The following is a 15,833-nucleotide window of genomic DNA, read 5'->3' as shown; positions in this document are numbered from 1 at the left end:
CATGAGAGCTTATTTCTTACTGGAATCTAAACGATATTGCGACAAAACAGGAATGCATAGCTTAGGATATTTCTTGGAAGGCAAGCTGTATATTGAACAGACTGTACTCTTTTCTAATTAATAAAATAAACTTTTTTTCTTAAAACAAAAATAAAATAGCCCTCCCCCCAAAAAAGCAAACCAACTAACCCACAAACAAAGAGACCCAACATAAACCCCTAGCCTAACAGTATCAAAACAAGTCAAACTCAAATTTATATCCTTCTCTGAGTATTTCAGGGTAGGAGGATGTTTGCTGTGTTGTACTGTACAGCACTATTAGATAATTCTTTCTGTATTTGTAGTTTGGTTCTACAGTTTCCACAAAGCTGCTTTTCTCCAGTGGACTCAGAATTTTTATGTTAATGTGTACTCTTTCCCCAGTTACTTCACACTGTCACTGGGGTTCTGTGGAGTTCAATGGAAATAATGCTTGTCTTGTTTAGCTTAAGCACAATATCCTACTATAGTAGTTTCACCCAACTTTTTTATGTGCAAAGAAGTTTGCATCATGCATTGAATTCTGTCTCATTCAAAAGTGGAGTCATTGTGTGTGTAGGAACAATTAATTGTATATCAGCAAATTGAATTCAATTTTCGTGTGTTTGTTTAATAATGTGCTTTTTTCTAACTCAGTTACAAATGTTGCTGATATCTGCTTGGAAAACTAGGTTTATTAAAATTTATTTAAAATTAAGAGGTTTGGCAAATACTCCTTACAACTGGTTTGAGAACCAAATGTGAAAATAACTCTTACACTGAGGTTTTTTCTCCAGCCTTTGTTACAAGTAGGGGAAAACATAGTGACAAAGGATGAGGAAAAAGCTGAGGTACTCCATGCCTTCTTTGCCTCAGTCTTTAACAGCTGGACCAGATATTCTTTGGGTACCCTGAAGAACAGGGTGAATCTTGAAGACATAAAAGGGGAACAAAATGAGGCCCCAGTAATCCAAGGGAAAATAAGTTTTGTAGGAAGATGTGGCAAAATAATTAGGCATTTTCATTTTAGCTTCGAGGTAAGTTCTGGCATTCATTAAATACTTTGAAGAACAGGTATTTGTTATCCTGGATACAAATGGTTTTGGGTTTTTTCCTCATACATGTTCCCTTTGTTTGAGTTATTTGATGACTTTGATATATATCTTTGATGTTTTTAAGTAGCAACCTGTGTTTAAACTCAAATATTAATTTAACACTTTCAAGCAGCTTTAAGGAGTTTGTGAGGGTATTTAATAATCATTTTTTAAAGCAAAGGCTATATATTTCTGCTATATTTCCTCTAAAAATAATAGCTGAAAAATGAAAAAACATTATAAAAAATAATTCCAATTTTAAAAAGTATTATATAGTACCACAAAGACTATTATATATTCTGTTTTCCTTTTTATGGTTTTGTCTTACTTTATCTATACTAAAAATACATAATTTTTGATCTTTAGGACCTTATTTGTTTGCTTATTTTTGTAATTGACAGTGTTGATGACAGAGTATTCTCTGAAAGGTTTTGTTCATTGGAATCTTTTCTAGACTATTGTTTGAACTAGATAATTTGCTGACTTTAAGAACATATTGAAGTACATATTTGTTTTGCCTTGGTTTTGACAAGAGGTGGAGGAATGGATTATCACCTAAGAGCAACACATTGTATTAACTGTTGAGTGTAGGTACAGACCCTTCTTATTCAGAGGAAAAGAAGCATTTAAATAGTCATACAGCATTTAAAAAGAAATCCCATAGCTTTCCTAGTCTGCTGGGAAGGATAAAGGAAACTGAGGTAACTGATACAACTGCTGTTGTACAGTGTCTCAACTGACTGACGTGGATAGCAAAAAGATGTGTCCTGGGAGAAAAGAAAGGATTTATGAAACTTTAGAAAGATACTAAAGAGAAAAAACATATTGAAATAAAGGAAGTGACAGTAGAGGAGTAACAGTGATACCAAAGAGGACCAAACATTCAGAGAGGGAATGAATAGTTAAATGGCAGAATTAAATAGAACCCAAAGTGAATATTTCTAGATAAGGCTACAGCAAAGACATGCTTTTAGATTCTGATGAACTGAAATGCTGTGTTGGAAAGCTGGACTTTTGTCAGACTAGTAAACTGTCTAAAGGACAAGGAAAAGGATATTTATAAAAGAGGAAGAAATGGTCTTGGATTAAGACAATGATAGAGGATGCTTCTTTTCCTTTCATGATGGTTTAGGTGACTGAACTTGCCAGGACCAAGCAGATCACTCCTTGATAAGAGACTATTTTGGACAAGGGTTTGGATTAGGGATGGCTTTAGCAGTCAGTGAGCAGAAGCCACTCTGTGGCTTCTGCTTGGAAAACACAAAGAAGATGGAGTGAGACCTTTTGACTAGTAATCAGCAAAGCTGATGGCTTCTGAGTGCCTACAAATTAAATAAATGGTTGATGACAACCATTGCCATCCCAACTTTGCCTAGCATCATAGTTTACCTTATTAGCCTGCTTTCATTCTGCCTAGCTGTGCCTGAGTAAGGGTTATCTGTGAGCACTCCCATTCCAAACCAAAGGATGTCATGGGCCTAACATATATTCACTTGTCTGGTTTGTGCTCCTTGAATGGAGGATGATGGACATGTGGATTGAGGTGGAAAATATTGCATTAATTGGGTATGATTTGGTGGATGCATGGTGCCAAGTATATGGAAACAGAGAATAGAAGAAGTGAAGAAGCACACTGGAATAAATATGGATGGGAACCACATCATGAGAGGCAAAGAATTGCTGGTGTTGTACACCAAACATGGCATGCAGATGTACACAATCCTTGAATGGAAAGAAAGCTATACCCAAGCTATTTGTTTTTGAAATATAAATATGCATCAAAAAACCTTCCCAGTGAAATAGGGACAACCCCTGGTTAAAAGTGCTGAAATAGCCACTCATGAGACATTAGCATTGGGTTTTTTTGCTCAAGATTTCGCTTTTTTTTTTTTTTCTTCATGTACATTTATTGAGTTTAGAAAAACTAGCTGGGCAGATCCTGGAATAATATTTAAAATCACTCACGTTACAAATTGCCCTAGGTAAGGATATTTTTCGTAAAGGATCATACATAATGTTGACATGAATAGCTGAGATCCTTTGTAAGCAATTCATAATTTGTTGACAGATATTCAGTCAGTTATAAAGGTTATTTAGGTTATAAAGATAATACTATTTATTTGATAATGATGTGTATTTTGGGGAAAAAGAATCTATGGATTTTACTGGTAAGTAGTTGAGTATGTGTGGGGAAGGAGAGAGAATGCCATTCAGGTAGTTTATATGTCAAATGTGCAGTTTCTTTTGTAATTTAATATGAGCTTTCTAACAGTCAGAAACATGGCAAATGTGATTGTTCCTTTCTAAATTTGGATTTTGAAATAGATCTGTAGTTTCTATAATGCAAATATGTTTCAAAATGAGGGAGATATGCACTGACAGCAAGTAAAAACACAGCTCCAGAAATGTGTGGTCTGTATAAATGATATACAGTTTGTTGGCTGACCCGAAACTTTGTGCTAAATCAAAGCCAATAATGAAATTCAGAGGCAGATTTTTTACAATGCCTACACTGCATTACTATGCCTGTGTGTGAACACTTTGGATCAGTTAATTATACCCTCCTATTTGAACGTTTTCATTTACATAAGGAGCAGAACTTGATAAATCAAATATAAAATTCAGTGTCTGATTTATTGGATGGGGTGTTATGTAACCAGAATTTTAAAAGCAAAAGTTAAAACAAAATTGGCCCTATAAAAGCAAACCATTCCAGATGAATATGAATTTAAAACTAGCATTCCCCATGCTTCCCACAGTTATGTTTTTCATGGTTCCAAATAGTGCTGTTTCTTAGTGTGCTTGGAGATCTGTTTAAAGACAAATTATTGATTATTGAACATGTCAGTAAGTCACCTTAAAGCAAGACTTCATTTTCAAGCATTTTTACCTTTTCATAAAGCAGTAAATTTAGAAGATATCAGCATGCTTATGGTGGCTTGCAGCTAAGAATCAAGAAAGGCTTATAGCCATTTTCTCTAATGAGTCTCTAGCATAAAAGAATACAACTCTGAATCTGCATTCCTTAACCTCAGTCAGGACGATGACTTTGTCTGGAAAATACATATATACAACAAGGTGTCTTCTTTCCAATCTAGAAAAATTGAGATCTTACCTCTCTGACTCAGAATATTTGAAAGATGTGTTTCCACACTGTATTTATAAAGACAGGGGTTTTTTTTCGTGTTTAAAATGAAAATATATAGCATATATTCTCAGCAGGACAACTCCAGAAAGTTCTCAGACATGTGCTATAACTTAGTAAACTGAAGTAAATCTGTAGAGCAATGATAATGCAATCTTATTGTTTGGGGTGGGTTTGGCTATTTTTGTATTTTTTCTTTGGTTTTTAATTTTTGTTTGTTTGTTTTTGTTTTGTTTTGTTTTTTTTTTTTTTTTTTTTAATTTGAGGGGGAAGCAGAAGGAGTCCATAAAGTTGATATAAAGCTTTAACAACATTATTTTCAATTATAGCCCTCTTTAGTCTCATTGAGAACGAGTTTTTTAGCTTAATAGCAATTTGTTTCTAGATGGATTTCAAATGATCACTGAACAGATGGCAGTGACATTTTATTGCTATCAGGGTGTGCCAAATTTGAGTGGACTGATGAAAAATGAAGAACAATATTCTGCTAACAACTCCCTCACTCCAGCTACTGTTCTTCTGTTTATATCTGGAATTATGGAAAAAGATTCTATTCATCAGAAAAAGAGCTGTTATTGTACAAAGCTGTGGAACCAACCAGCCTGGAGGGTGGCTGTCTCAGAGAGGCACTTGTTTGCCCAAGCTGAATTGTTCAGTGCCAGGTGCTCCAGGTCCAATTGCATGTGCTTGGAAAGGTCATGTGGACACAAGTTACCAAATTATTTGGTAACTGCCAAAATATTTAGTGTATATTAATATTATTAAGCCTGCTTTCCAAATTTGCAGTGTAAATTAAGAAAAAAATTGTTTAAATGTAGTAAGACTGTATGAATCAAGTGCATTATGGCCATCATAGCTTTCTGTATGGAACTCCTGTTCTTTTGTTTCTGAGAGGAAGGATAGAAAAAAGTGAAACCTCTCTTCTCATAACATAAATTTTTTAAAAAGGTCTTGATGCACAGTGATGTGAAGGGACAGTTTAGAGCTCTACAGTGATGCAGAAGTACCAGAGAAATTACGTGATGGCTTTTGAAACTGCAGATCCTCAGTCAGCTTGAAGCTAAAGTTTGAAAAACTGGCCAGTATTATTATCAGTTTGTACTACCTCACAATTCCTGCCAGTTGATAAAGAATCAGGGTCAAACTAAACTGGTTTCCATAAGAAGCAATGTCTCATGTTCACATTTCCTTTTTTTAAAAACTTATTTTATTTTAATCAACCACTTCCTGCATTAAGACTAAAAATAATTCAGAACTGTGGTATCAGATCCACTCTACTGCCAAATGACATGACAGGAAACCTACTTCCTGTTTTACTTTCTTGAAAACATAAGAGAAATCTTAGCTTTGTTTCTCTTTTTTCCTTAGCATGTGCTTCTGTACTTCTTAGTGAACAGTTAAGACCTCTTAGCTAGAACATTGGAATGTTTTGAGTTGTCACAGGCAGTGTTTCTCTGCTGTCATAGACAGTGGTTTTGGGTGTTTTTCATTGCTGTGAACTTTTGCAATGAGAGAGGTTATTCAAATTCTCCTTTGCTTTAGAAGTGAAGTGGACTCAAGCAGTTTTTTTCCCTTACAAATGAACTAACTTGAACTTCTAAAACTGTATTTATACACTTTCTGATTTCCTCTTAGTCCAGGTGTTGCAATGTGTTGGAAAGACCAGTGTTAGCTTTGTGTGACCCTTTCTAATAGATAGACTCCAATAGAAATTGAAGTCCTTTAGTAGAAAAACTCAAGTATCATCATAAGTGTTACTACAGGAAAACTCAAGAAGTACATGGACATATCTTTAATATTGGGGGTGAAATATGAGGAGATATATAACCAAAATGTGTGTTTAGCAAAGTTTCTCACATCTTATTTTAATCACTGCAGTTTTCTCTCAAATTTCTGTGTACAACAGGAGATTGGATAAAATAGTATAAGTAGCAAAATATTGTAATTTTCTAGGCACTGAGTATAAGTACCATATCCATATATTCCCTGGTACCAAAAGTTTTATACAGTTGATGGATGTTTGAAAGGTTATCTGTAATATATATGTTTTTTACATATGGTTTAAATGCAAAAATCTGGTTATTTTAAGCCATCAAGGTCTGCTGTAAGTGTATGGAAATCTGCTGGATGGCATACATATTTCTCATGAACATGAGGAGAATGACAGTTTAACCTTTTTTCACTTATCACTTGGTCCTTTCATTTTATACCTCTAAAATCCTTTTGAAATGCTGGCTCCCATTGGATAATAGAATTCTTACTGATGGTAGTGTGTCAAAGCAGAAGTTTTTGGGCTGAAATAATGAGTTTTCAAGCTGTTGTGTAGCCATGACTAAAATTCATGCAAGGTCTCTGACTGTCTCATTCATTGACCGATGTACTGGGTGTGTCTTTGCTTTAGGGAGGCTCTTCCTTTCTGCTTAAAAAAATTAGATTCTTTTAAAAGCTGTACCCATTGGAGCGAGTATTTCTGGTAGAAGTAGCATTGATGTTGTAAGTGGTTTGCTGTTTGGAGGGGTTTGGTGATCTCTGGAGCCAAGCCCAGTGTTTGGGTCTGTAAGATCATACCATGGAATCCAAGTGAGTGCTTAGGTCTGACATCACTGGCGTGAGCGTGGCAGGCTTGATCAGTGCTCCTGCCTGAGCAGCATTTTTACTGTGAATGCAGTTATAATGGAAATATGTAAAAGAGCTTTCTTGTTCTGGCTAAAAATGGCTTTGTACATTTCAAAAGCTTTCTTGAGTAGTGTCAGCATCTGAAACCTCTTTCGTGGAATAGGCAGCCTCAGCTGTTTAATAGATGCATTGTTTTATCTTTTCACTGAGTGGATGAAAAAGCTTTATTTTGGGCCTCACTGTTCTAGAGTTATGAAAAGTGGAATTGGCTCACAAATTTTTGTGACATACTGACTCTGAAAAGCCAAAGCTTGCAATCTTGTTCTCTCTTTCTGAACAATATCTCCTTTTGCAGTACTAGACTCCTTGTTCAACTTCAGTGCAGCTTCTGAACCTGCTTCCAAATTTCTACCTCAGAATGTGAAACAACAGTCAAAATGTTAGGACGTTTCTACTTTCCTATCAACTTATAATTAAAACCCATTTCTTCAGATAGCTAAAGAGCTGCCAACTCCAGAATTCCTATTTTTTTCAGAATAATCAAAAGCAATTGTATGCACTATGTGGGAACAGCCTGACAGATATGTCCCAAAAGCTGCAGAAAAAAACTGTAGAAAATACAGTGCTAGTGCATTGTCAGAAATTTATTTGAGCGTATTTTTCAGTTGGAAATCTGTCTCCATTCATGAAGCCTTAAATGTTGAAGATTGAAAACTCAGATAATGATATTATTTAACTACTAATTTTTCAATCCCATCATTCTTTCTGTAGCAATTTGTTAAAAATTCTTACAGTGTGACTTTTTTTTATGAAATGGACATTTCTTAATGTTAAGTGGGTTGCTTCTTGTGGGTTTTTCATCTAGTTTTCTCTATGCCTGCTCTTAGGCAGAGTGCTTTTCAATTGGAATTTCAATTCTGTGCACTGAGCTAGAATTAGAAGAAATAATTTCTGATGTGACTAATTATGGGAAAAGGTGTACAGTAGGTTCTTTTCTTTGTTTTAAAATAATGCAGTACCCTTCTAAATCGCTGAGTTGCTTTTTGTTTCTGCCAGTATTCGATAAGAACTGCATAAAATACACCATTTGTAGTACTTGCAAATGTTTCTTAACAACTCAAAGGTAAAAAGTTTGTTTTGAAATGGAGCACATGTATGTTTCTTTCTCAACATACAATATGAATATGGTCCTTTCTGTATACTCTTCTACTAGGTGATTTACAGGGGCTGTATTTCTCTTGTGGTGTTGTTATCCAGGTGCTCATACAATTGGTTGTCCTTTTCTTTGTCCTTCAATAATGTGAACAAGCTGCATGAGTCCTGTCTTTATCTTTCTGAGCTTTGCCTCTGACAGTGACTTGGTCCACTTGTTGTTTGCCATGTGGGTTATCATGATGTTTGGCGTCCTGTACAGTGGACAAAGGAATGGTCCCTGCCTTGTGGATTACGCAATTTAAATGAGAATGCATACATTCATGCAGGAAGGGCTAATTCAACAATCCTCTGACAGTTTGACTTTTGACAATTTCTGAGCCTATAGACAATTCTCTTTCCACTGAAGTTTCAGATGTTGTCCAGCTTGTTTGAGAAGACTACTTTTTTTTGTTCTTGCTTTTTTTTGTTCTTGCTTTTTTTGGAACTTGCTTCAATGCAGTGTTTCTGTATTATAACTGAACATGAGTCATCCTTACCCTTTCAGAATAATTCCTACTTTGTCTAATGTGAACTCCCTTACTGAATTGGATCTATGGCTGAGGAAAAGAACACGTAATGCAAACAGATTTTGCTTCCTTCTTTCTAAAATCTTGAACTACACTGAACATATCAAGTATTATGCAAAATTTATTTGTATTTATCTGCTGACTTCTATTTTTTGTGTGAATCTTGTTTATAAGGCATCTGTATCATTATGTGTTGAAGACTCTTCATTTTCAAAGATGAAACTAGAATTAAAATTCTGCTTTACTACTATTTTAAGGATGACTCTATTTATGAGGAAATTGCAATTATTGTGAAATGTTGGAGGAACAGGCATAAGTATCTCTAAATTCTTTAAAGTAGGGCAGTGTCTTAGTATGTCAGACTTGATGATTCTATGTAAATTACATTCTGGATGTCTTTTTAGTCTCTCTAAAGAAGCCAGATTATTTAATAAACAATAAGTTGGGTACTTTTTTCTTATTCCTGCCCTTTGATATCTAGATTCTTGTATGGAAAGAATGAAAGAAAACAAAGAGAGTTTAGAATATGTGAGATTGTAAAAAAAATTCACTGATACCAGAATTTGACTGATAAGTTGAATAACTTCTATTTGCAATTATTAAAGATTGTAAAAAATAGTATCAGTTAATAATAATAACCTGTGAGGAGTTTGGTGCATGTCCCCTCCCCCTGGAAAAATAGGTGGTCAATCACATATATATAAAAGATGTATGTATATATTTTCAACCTTTTCCTGGAACAATTCTTTGGTCTAAGACTTCCTGGTTAAAAGTTTCCTTTTTACTTCATTAATTATTTTATATTGTAGGCTTTACTGTATTTTAGGTTTCATAATTTCAGTTAAAAATAACTGAACTGAGTTGGAAGAATGCAAATGAAATATTCTCAGTGTATTTTTCAGTGGCAGTTTTGCTATTGTTTAAACTCTGCTACTTTACATGGTTCAACCTGAATAAGATACAGCTTCAGTTCCAGTTTTATAGATGAGCTCTGCATAAGAGCTGTAAGAATAGGATGATATCCAATTGGTTCTGGAAATCAAATTAGCCTTAATGTATCTCTGTCAAGTCTTGTGTTAATTGGAAAACAGAACACTGGTATTAATAGTCTAAGAAATTTCAGTGCTGAAACAGTCACAAATTTATCTAAATGCAGTTTTTAATAACAGAAGGTGATTTCTAACAAGGTTTAAAATAAGTGACAGTAAGGCTATAGTCAGTAACAGCTCTGTATAAAACACTGATGTTCACTGAAAGATAACCTAGGTTGCTGGATGAAAAACTTAAGCAGTGTTTTTTAACTAAACAAAGCATGAACTGAGATAAAATATGTAGGACCACATATTCAGGAAAAGTAATAGAAGATAAGCTAAAGGGAAGCTGTGGGAACTTTGTGATAGATATTCTTTGGTATAATGAGTTACACTGAAGAAAGTGCATCTTTTGTAATGGCCTTTTTTGATGTTTTTTTTTTGTTTTTTTTTGTTTTTTTGTTTTTTTTTTTTTTTAACTGAATGGATGCAGTATATTTAAAAATAACCAAACTGATGCATAGTATTGAGTTTTGTATTTAGCAGTTGGAAGGAGAGATTTATTAAAGTATTTTCTCCGAAAATGCCAGGATGACAGTTGGGGGATCTTGACCATAGGGTGAACAAGTCTAGCATTTCAAAGGGTCTATTTGCTATTACCCCTTACACAATTATCTCTACACATGGTCATCAGATTTTTCTCAGCCTGTTGGTGAAGGAGAAAGTTATGGCTGGAGAGGTCTCTCCCTTAAAAGTAAAATACCTTTCACTGAACAGCACCAAACAGATGTGGAATTCAAAGTTCTGTTGCATCTCTTTCTCAGTATTCATGTTCATCTGCCATTTTCTTTGTTTGAGGAGGGAACTATGTTTGAAGAACAGAGTATGTTTTTTTATTTCTTTTTTACCCAAAATATTGTACCAGTCCAAAACTAGTGCAATTCCACTGTTTGCTAAGAAAAGTGAGGGTCTTACACCAGCACTGAGAATCATGTAGGCTGTTGTCACTCTTAGCTATAGCTCCTTCCCTCCCTCCCACTTCTCGTGATTGTTTGTGGATACATTTTTGTAACTATGTTATTTCAACAACGGCATTTTTTCAGTTTTCTACTTTGAAATTTCACTCACAGAGACTATAAATGTAAAGAAATACGGCATAGCTAAGGAAGTGTGCAACAAATATTCACTACAGAGCAGCTCATCTGTATTTCTATTTGCCAAATGAGGGTCCTCCCATCGTTCTTCTGCCTCTTTTCCATGTCTGCATATTAATCAAGTATCTGAAATATGCATAGCTGAGGTAACCATTTATACTGTAGTAGTTATTGCTTTAGTTGTAAATTTGATGTAAAATAATTTGAACCATTTTTTTTCATGAACTCTGCTCATAATTTGATCATTGTATTATTTCCAATCCATTTTCCACAGCTGCAATCTGAATAAGTAGCTCAATTATAGTTTAGTGTTATTGTTTAATATTCACTGAGCCCTATGGAAAACTTTGAAAGAAATATTCTATTTAAAGACAATTATGCTTAAATATCATCGTCTTCTAAAGACATTTGCATAAAAAAGGAAAAAACATGAAGAACTAATTTTTCATTTTTCTTTTTTGTACTACTATCTGCAGTAATAAGTCTCCTGTGTGACATCATAATCAACTGTCATGTGATATGATATCACAGTTCAGTGTGATCAGAGTTCTCTGAATTGAACACACAAATAACATTGCTTGGAAACCAGACATGGCTGTCACTTTGCTTCTGAAAATTGCATAGTTCTTTTAGGAACTATTATGAATATTAAGGAAATCATTAAGAAATGGATGCTGTTAACAGATATATTAAAGTACGTAAATCTAAGAATACTTGCTAACGTAGTCTGTTTTAAAAAACCCCACAAGTTGGAACTTGAATTTTAAAAGCTTCTTCTTCTATTTTGTAATTTTTCAAAAATTATTTACTTTTTTCAGTGGTGATCTTAGTTTTGTGACAGATCTTTGTGACAGATCTTGAGACACATTTGTTCAGTGAGTTCTCTTTTCTAGAACTTGTGGAAATACAGGCATCTTAGGAACCATGTTCATTTGTCCCTTGAAGTCTTCTTTTTCATTGCACTTGAAAGCATGTGCAGAATTTTCTTGCAAACTTCAGATTCCCATGAAGTGGCAATTGTGTAGCTGCTGCTCTGCTGTACTGGCCAAATATTGCACCACTCTGTGTTTCTCTGAAGACTGGAAACTAACTGGAGGGAGACACAGAAAATGCTGTGTAGAACCAATTGAATGCAAATTAAATGTCAGGTCTTCAGCTTTTGGCATGTTATTACTGCCTGTACTCCAGTTTTATCAAATTGCACTTCCCATTTTTTTTAAGATAGTAGAGCTTGAGAGTCATGGTGTATAGAATTGTCATCTTGATAAATAGTAGAGATTAATGCTTTCATCCAAATTATGCATTCTTTTTTAGGATGATAGCATTACATAATAATAGGGGCAGATTTCCAAAGTCTTGATCAACAAAATGATCACAGAAAGACTTTTTAAATAATTCATTTCCATCTATCAAGGCTGACATGAGGCAGCGTTACCAAACAACCTCCTTTTGACAGGATAGTCCAATAGCACAGTTCTCATTCATTGCTCTGCTACTGGCACAGGAACATTTGTGGGCACGTATCCAGGTCCCCAGGAAACTTGGAATTGTTCCATGTTAAAGAACTGTAACTGTAGCTAACAAACCAGCTGCTGTATTGAGCTCAGAAGGAAGTCTTTGTAGCTGTGTGGAAGGAACTTAAGTTATTTGCATAACATCCAGCAGTCTTAGTGGGAAGGGTTGGCAGGAGCACAACAGCAGGGTAGGCATCCAGCTTTTCTTTTTTGACCTTATCTGTCACTGATTCCATTCTTCAGTGCTAGGGTGAGATGAAAAGAGGGAAGTGAAAAACTTGACCAAAAGAGCTGTACAGGTCTGAAGAGAAGAGTACTCTAAGTCAGCTGTCAGCTACACAACATGCTACTGTGCTGAGTTATAGGAATTTACAGAAAGGGTCTGTCATGTTAAAAAACAGGCAGACTTTTTTTTTTTCAATTACTTCATTTTTTACAATAAAATATCAACCTTCATTTCCAAAGAGGCATTTCTTTAGTCTTCTGTCACACCAGCTTTGCACTGTAAAGAAAATGAATTCTCTATTAAAGTACTGTCTTTTGCAATGTACCTGTGTTAAAATATTCAGGCCATACTTCATCAAGTATTTAAGCTACCACCACTACCACAGAACAAACAAAAAAATTCTTGCTTCCCTGTGGCCTTCAGGCTCTGATGCCTTTCACAAATGCAGATGTTTGTGAGGTCAAACATTAAATCACATTGTGGATTTGGATTTAAAATAAGTGAGCTGGTAGTGTCCATCTATAGCTCTTTCCTTCTGCCTCCCACCACCTCATCTCCAGTTTCAATTCAACCTTCCTTATACTCCTGGTCCAATTCACTACTTTTGCAAATGCTTATGATTGATAGAAAACTGCTACACTGCAAATGCTTATGATAGGAAAAAGGCTAACACAAGAGAAGAAAAGAATGGACTTTTTGCAAGACAGCCTTTTCTTACCTTATATGTCTTTTTTCCTATTATTCAGAGATTTTTTAAAATTTTAAAATGCATAAACTAATGACTTGTATGAATGGTTTTTATGTAGAAAAGGGCAGGGAGGCTACAAGGTATAATTCACCATCATTTCAAAGAAAATTGTATTAACCTTTAATAAGAAGTTAAATATCTTTCCCAGTGTGTGAAATTAAACTTACTGTGTGTTCTCACTCTTCTGTATTCTGGCAGAAATAGAAAAGATCATTCTGGAATAGTTTAGTTTTCCTTCAGAGGAAAGGTTTCTTCCACTTCTATGATGGTATAAAGAACAGTCTAAGAAGTGATTAAAAAGCTGTCAGCTGTTCATGTTAATTTGCAAGGAACTTTCTTTTATTTTAACTTTGCAGTATTACTTGTGCTCCAAAAATGTTGAGCATATTGACATATCTGAGAGCAGTCCTGCAAAGAACTCTGTGGGTTATTGGTGAAGGAAAAGCTGGACATGACCCAGCAGTGTGTGCTTGCAGCTCAGAAAGCCAAACACGTCCTGGGCTGCATTCAAAGCAGCGTGGGCAGCAGGTGAGGGAGGGGATTCTGCCCCTCTGCTGTGCTCTGGTGAGAGCCCACCTGGAACCCTGCATCCAGGTCTGGGATACCTGGCATAGGAAGGACATGGACCTGTTGAAGTGAGTCCAGAGGAGGCCATGAAGATGATCAGGGGAGTGGAACATCTCTTGTGAGGAAAGACTGTCAGGGAGTTGGGGTTGTTCAGCCTGGAGAAGAGACGGCTCCAAGGAGGCCTAATTCTGGCCTTCCAGTACCTAAAAAGGGCCTACAAGAGAGCTAGAAAGGGACTTCTACAGGGCATGTAGTGGCTGGATGATGATTAACTGTCTTAAACTGAAAGAGATCAGATATTAGGAGGAAATTCTTCATTATGAGGGTGGTGAGGCACTGCAACAGGTTGTCCAGGGAAGCTGTGGATCTCCCATCCCTGGAAGTGTTCAAGGCCAGGTTGAATGGGGCTCTGAGCAACCTGGTCTAGTGGAAAGTGTCCCTGTACGTGCCAGGGAGTTGGGACTAGATGATATTTAAGGTCCCTTGAAACCCAAACCATTCTATGATTCTTTGACCACTATTTTTCTTTTTGTACAGTATTTTCATAAGTCAGTGTTTAAAAATCTTACTTACCACTTTTTTTTTTTTCAAGTGCTGTTTCTCTGAATATATCAGTTGTTTAAGTAATCTTTTGGACTTCTGTAAGGAACGAATTTAATTGTCTTCATTGGCCAGCAAGGAATTTCTATGGAGTGAAAGTAGGCTGCAGAGATACGTTGTCATTGAAACTGTCAGCAATTTCTACGACTGGTCACATAGAAACCATAGCCATTATGGGAGTGCTGAAAGATATCTTGTGTTTGTTACCTCAATACTGCAGAAGTCTTCTAAAGTTTGCTATATCAAACACAATTTCAGTTGATTTCTGACAAGCAGGAAAAAGTAAGGTGTCACATTTTAATTTATATTATTCCCTTGTCCCTCGTCTCATCCTTCCTCCCCATCCTCCAAGGAATTTTAATAGGAATTAAATATAGGAGAAAAACCACTCATCTTCTGAACTCCTCTTGCTACCTCATCTCGTAATTGAAATCAAGGGAGAATTCATATTCCAAGCTAATTTAACCTGACTTCTTTTTAGTCTCTGGTAAATGCATATTGTCCTTATTTGCAGCATCTTAAAAGATTGTTGTGTTGGCATTTTTGTTCAAGGAATAAAATCTGAAGAAGTACACAGCATTCTGTCTTGTCTGTTGCTTTAATCTGCTTTTATGCAATGGATTAATGGATGGACTGTGCCTGCATATGAATCTTCACAGCATGAGTCATGGACTGTTGAAGAGTATTTTTATATCCTGACAGTTCCAATTTTGTAATCAAATTGGGGCTTATCAATAGAGCTGATATCTTTTCTTATTTACAGAAGAAAAGAGACATGTTCTTTATCACAATAACGGGGTTAATAGTCTGGGTTTCCAACCAGAGGAATATAATATAACAGAAACAACTGTAACTTTTTTACACAGCTAAATAATGTTTTGCACTCCAAAGAAAGGAATGTAAGTAAACCTCCCCTTTGGGAAGAGAGAAGGGGAAGGAAACGAAATACATTAATTCACTGACTTAATCATAGTGGTACAATTACTTTTCTTTAAATGTTCTTTTAAATGGGGCAAAACACATCTCTCTTTATAAGGTCCTATCTGCTCCATGTATTTTACTTACGTTTTCTACCAGTCTTGCCCCATCACTCCTGTGTGCATTAACCATTTTCAGGAAAGTTTGGAAAAGAGCATCTTAGATATTATGTAAACAAACCCCAGTGATCAGATGGAGAGTAGGCATCTGAGTTGCTGTCAGCATTGCAGGGAGTGCAGAGAGAATTGTCTGTGACTATTCTGCTTGTGCATGTACTGGAGAGCCCATGGGAGATGCAGGTTCAAGCTGCTCACATCCTGTGGAATTGTGTGAAAAACTTGGAATTACTACATTTGCTGGGTTTTAAGGAGTCCAAGGATACAAAATAATACAAAGCAAGTCACTTTAGGTCCATCCAGTT

General features: G+C 35.6%; 1 protein-coding gene across 2 annotated transcripts in view; it reads left to right on the top strand.

Annotated features, from left to right (window-relative positions):
* The window catches only part of SIPA1L2 (signal induced proliferation associated 1 like 2), a 124,682-nt gene that overhangs the window by 36,105 nt on the left and 72,744 nt on the right, over positions 1-15,833 (top strand). The window lies entirely within an intron of this gene.

This window comes from Ammospiza nelsoni, chromosome 3, assembly GCF_027579445.1.
Source record: "Ammospiza nelsoni isolate bAmmNel1 chromosome 3, bAmmNel1.pri, whole genome shotgun sequence".
NCBI classification, from domain to species: Eukaryota; Metazoa; Chordata; class Aves; order Passeriformes; family Passerellidae; genus Ammospiza; species Ammospiza nelsoni.
This window is presented reverse-complemented; position numbering and strand designations above follow the sequence as displayed.